General features: G+C 35.3%; 1 protein-coding gene across 1 annotated transcript in view; it reads right to left on the bottom strand.

The window, feature by feature from the left end:
* Positions 1-5,608, bottom strand: part of CLINT1 (clathrin interactor 1) — a 67,521-nt gene that overhangs the window by 13,444 nt on the left and 48,469 nt on the right. The gene's annotated exons all lie outside the window — the stretch shown is intronic.

The following is a 5,608-nucleotide window of genomic DNA, read 5'->3' as shown; positions in this document are numbered from 1 at the left end:
TGTCAATCCACATTCAATTGCTTTTTATTAAGATAAAATATACCTTAAGTCAAGAAACCTTCCAGATTTCATTCAAACTTTGTCTCAATTACTTTATTAATATTAACTGCTACTTCAATTTAATTAGTCAATCTATTGTTTGCATTGGAGAAGAAAAACCACTCAAAGGTTTCTTGTCAAGCAAAGTAAGCATATTTTATTTAATAATTCTCTGTTTGTTCAAAGCAATCTTGATATCACCAAGGAAAAAAGTTACATCCACTCATCTGACCTTCCTAGTTAATTCTTCTCTGATTGCTCCATTAAAACTTCCCATAAATGCATGAAAGGGGCCCTTTAATATTTCATGCCAGAAGTCCAAAAGTAGTTGATATTCTGTGACACTGTGTCAGTGTGTGTCTGTGTTATATTACAACATGCTAACTACCAGTTAATTCTACAGTTTAAATCTCAAACATACAAAAAGACATCACATAAATTGTTAAACTAATGTAATTGTTTGTAACCTTAGGCATTCCAGTCCAATAAAGTTTAAAGAATAATTTTAGGAACAGTTACAGAAAAAAAGGGGAAGAGAACTGAAGAATCTCAGAAAGTAGCTCAATCCAGATGTCCTATAAAGTTCATTCCCAGTCCAAGAATTTTATGATAGTAGGCAAGAAAAAGAAAATAATAAGGGACTCATATATTATATTAATTAAATATACTATACTATCAATGAAAAGTAATTTCCATCATTGATTTACACTTAAATGCTAATTTATAAGTTTAAAAACAATTCACCTTTGAAAAATCATCACACAACTGGGAGTAACATATTTACTTTGCACATTAGTTTTACCTCCATCTTGCTGTCTACATTTTAATGTGAAATGAGGCTTGGAAAGATTGTCTTTAAACAGAAGCTGTATTTCTTGAGCTCTTTCAACATATAGCACAGTAGTTTATTAAAACTCCATAATCATCAAATGCAACCCTAAAAATATCGATTTTCTTGAAAACAATTTATCAGGAGTTACTCAAATAAAATCTAGCACATATTGGAAATCAAACTGAAGAAATCATCAATCACATCTACAAGAAAATTGTGGTAAATTGCTTTTTTGCTGTAGCCCTCCTAAAACATGTTTGCTAAGTAGTTACACACTTTCAAAGAAAGCCCAAAGCACTCGCCATGCTAATAAGTAGGTAACTATTTTTTACTCTGATTAATGATTACTTCCTCCACTTGACCTTTCCATGAGGGCAGGAGTTGTTTTACAAGCACTGGGACCCGTGCCTGGTTCAACAAATATTTGTTGGATAAATGGATGAAAAGTTAAATGAACTCTAGGCATGTCCATGTTGACAGCCAGAATTAAAATTTAGGGAAAGACAGTAAAATGTGCAGGGCAGTACATTTTGCTTATAAAGAAAGCAAAGGAGGTAGTTTTAATGCAATTTTTTGTTTCTCCAAGTTAATCTTAAGAAATTAAAAACGGGAACTACAGACTCCAAAATCTTTGATCACAAAAAATTTCAGAAAGTATACAACACCTTGAAATATCACTTATTATTAATTAGGGAGGAAGTTCTACATCAGATAATAAGGAGTCATTAAAATGTAAGTATTATAGTGATTTGAGAATACTATCTATTATTACTCCCCAATATTTATTTTATTTTTTTGAGACAGAGTCTCACTGTGATGCCCAGGCTAGAGTGCCATGGCATCATCCTAGCTCACAGCAACCTCAAACTCCTGGGCTCAAGCAATCCTTCTGCCTCAGCCTCCCAAGTAGCTGGGACTACAGGCTAATTTTTTCTATATATTTTTAGTTGTCCCACTAATTTCTTTCTATTTTTCAGGAGAGACGGGGTCTCGCTCTTGCTCAGGCTAGTTTCGAACTCCTGAGCTCAAACAATCCGCCGGCCTCAGCCTCCCAGAGAGCTAGGATTACAGGCGTGAGCCACCACGCCCGGCCTCCCCAATATTTACTGAGTGCCTACCATAAGGTTTCCCAAGTCTGAGGTTCAGAAAAAGGTATAAAACAGTGTATTCCTTTTAAGGGATAACTTACATATATAAAAAGATAAACAAAAATAACAACACAGTAGTCCCAAAGAGTGGCAAAGGCCATAGGTACTAGAGAAATTAAGAAGAGAGAGAGATTACCAAATATCAAATTATCAAGCACTCTTCTCCCTAATTTTAGGCAATTAAACAATTCTCCCCAAATTAAAGCTCAAGCAAGGTTCACTAAATTCACATAAAAAATAAATCTAGTATAAATAAATAGTTTTATTTTTCATTTTATCTTTTATTTGACATTTTTAAAAATGACTATGAAACCATGTTACTAAAAAGAAAAAAACAATGTGGAAGCCTACCTGTTGATTGGCTGGTGCCATCAAACAGATCAACAAGGTCACCAGATGACTTGCTGCTAGGCACTGAAGTCTGAAAACAAACATGTAACCAATAAGCTTAGAAACATTCCTATCATTTTTTCTAAAATCAGCTCTACCCATCTCTAATTCCTAATTTAGACACAAATACCTATAATTACCTTAATAAGGATAGATGTGGTTTTCTGGGGAAAAAGAAAAAAAGAGTACTGACCTTGAATGGAGAGACAGTAAGCATTTTTAAGTCATTGTATTCCCTGCAGTGTAAAAATCCCTAACATTCACACTTTTTTCCTAACTCATTTCTTTTCGTACTGCATTCCACTCTAAAAACATACCTCTCAGATCCCACTCAAATCTTTATGCTATATATCAGAATTATTTAAGAAAAAAATGCCCTAGCAGTTAAAAAAAAAAAAAAAGCCTCAGCCCCATATAATATATTGAGTCATAATTGCCCACGATGAGACCTCGGCCTGTTAAAATCTTACAGAGCTTCCCAGGTCAGTTCAAGGATTGAGATCCACTGGATTAGAGGCCAAGATCCTATCCAGCTCTAAAATTCCATGAACTTTAGAATACTTATTGTTTGTATACTACAAGTTAGTGTAATTCTATGTTGTCTGATATACTTTGACATCTAATTATTTCATATTTAGTTTCCAAACTAAACTGTGGGGCCTGTACCTGTAATACTATTTTTGTCTTCTCCATAGTACTAAGCCCCCTGGACACCTATGTCCTATATGTTCAATACATAAACATGTTAAATTAGAACTCAATTGTTAGGCAAGAGGGAAACGCTGTAAGTTCCTAGGCATGTTAACTTAAGCTTTGATTAAAATATTACACTGTGGTCCAAAAAAACCTTTAAACTGGAAGAGATCGAAAGTAGTTGGGTATCTTTTCAAGAATGTCAGCCTTCTAGATACTTCTTTTATAATAAAAAATAAAAAGTTTATACTACAAATATAAAATCTTTATGGCAGAGTGAAATATATTCAAACTATACTACAAATTGATATTTTAAATACTTTAAGGTATGAGATAGAAGTCTTATTTTTAAAAAAATTACACAGTTTGGATAATTTTCCTTATGCAACCTTAAATGAGTTCTCTATGACAGTCATCATGTATTTGGGTTTTAATTACTATGACTATCTACCAGACCCTATACAGCCACCAGTAAGCTAACTGTATCTATAGGAGAGGAAATTCGTAAGACCACAAAGAAATAACAAAGCCATTTTTCCTCTTTAACTACAGCTAAAGTTGAGTTACAATTTTGAGATTTTCATTAAAACTAAAAAGTTCACATCATGACCAAGTGTGGCAGCTCATGCCTGTAACCCCAGTGCTCTAGAGGCCAAGGTGGGAGGATCACTTGAGCCCAGGAGTTCGAGATCAGCTTGGGCAAAACAGTGAGACCCCACCTCTACAAAAATTTTTAAAATTAGCTGGGTGTGGTAGTACACGCCTGTAGTACTAGCTACCAGGGAGGCTGAGGTGGTAGGATCGCCTGAGCATAGCAGTTCGAGAATATAGTGCTATGATCATGCCACTGCACTCCAGCCTGGGCAACAGAGCGAGATCCTGTCTCTTTAAAAAAAAAAAATCACAACATGGGTGAAATTATACACCGGTCCAGAAGGTATTAATATTTGGCAAAAGGTGACACAGTACTTATCGCCACTAAGCGAGCCTAGCTTTATTCTTAGAGTCACCTACAATTTGCTGGGTATATTCGAAAACTTTTTCCCAGCTTTCAGCTACTTTTGTTGCAAAGACATCAATTAGGTAAACAGTAGTGGGGGAAAAGTGACAAAAATAACAATTTAGTCTTCTGGGGCAAATCTCCCTCTCCGGCAGATTTCAGTCTAAAAGACCAGCATTGGGCTGGCTAGCTAGAAGGCTGATTTCATTCCTGTGGTGAATAAAAACAAAGATGTGTAAGAGGCAGTGCTCCTGATACTGATGAGCAATGACTGCAAAGCAAATACGCCTCCCTTTAGAGGCGTCATCTCTATGTTAAATGAGATCATTCCCTTTCTGTATCTCCAGTCCCTTCTTTTGTCATTTCTTAAAACTTGCAAATACTTCCGATGTTTTTCTTAGTGAATCTACTTGTGCTTGGTAACCGGTGGTGGTCTCTAGAAGGAAACAGATGCACTACATTCTGATTCACAACCTTCCCTGAATGAACTAAGAGTGTCACTTCCACTTTCACAGAAAGTGCATAGACAACCATTCAGCAATTGGACATGTTGCTTCCCCCAAAGAGATTTCTTATTATTAATGACTCTGAGTAATACATGTCAGATGATCTATAATTAACATGATTGCCTAGAAATGCCCAAGCCTGCTAACTGCAGGAATTCTAAAAGTAGTTTATAAAAATAAAACCACGTATAATGTGTAAACTCCTGTCACTTCCCACCTTAACTGAAGACTGAGGTGTATGGGTTGAAGGATTCTGATCTGGACTTGCTTTGTCCCCTGTGTAATGTGCTGCTGCTCCAAGATCAATGGTTTTGGAAGGATTTGCTGTACGCTTGTGTCTGGTTGTGGTGGTCTCTGTGGCCTGTGTGATATGAATATGCTTTGTCGTCACAGTCTCCTCTTCATCTTTGAATTCACCTTTGGGAGATCTGCCTCTTCTTGCTTTCTTTTCCTCATCGCTGTCGCTAAAAGATATTAAAAATGAAGCAAAATAATAAGACTTGGGATTATTTTAAAATGGAGTCCTCAGTGATTTCAAAGAATTTCAAATGCAGTAACTCCAAAATTCTGTACTTTTGACTATTGACAGGGATCAACAGAATGTACTAAGCTGTCTGAATAATGATACGTGTGTGTTGGGGAGGGGAAGTGGGAACAGAATTCTCCTTTAGGTAAGTCTAAAAAAAGTGCTACAAAAAGTATTTACATAAATGTGTACAAATAAAAAATGTCTGAAATAACTCAAGTTTTGGTTTATTGCAGATTTAAAGCCTAATTAAAAATAAAATAGCAGGATTATTACATCAGAATCAACTGATAAGACCCTGTAGTTCAAACATATGCATTTGATGACCATTTTCTTGAAATGGATTGTGTGCAAATGGCTACATTTCTGTTTTAATAACACAATTCTGTCATTAACTTTCATTTACGAATGCACATATATAATACTACAATTTCAATGGGTACTTTAAAAAATATTATCCTGTCTGAATTCAAA

This window comes from Propithecus coquereli, unplaced genomic scaffold (genome assembly GCF_000956105.1).
Source record: "Propithecus coquereli isolate 6110/MARCELLA unplaced genomic scaffold, Pcoq_1.0 Scaffold322, whole genome shotgun sequence".
Taxonomy (NCBI): Eukaryota; Metazoa; Chordata; class Mammalia; order Primates; family Indriidae; genus Propithecus; species Propithecus coquereli.
Note: the sequence above shows the minus strand (reverse complement) of the source record. Positions and strands in the feature narration are given on the sequence as shown.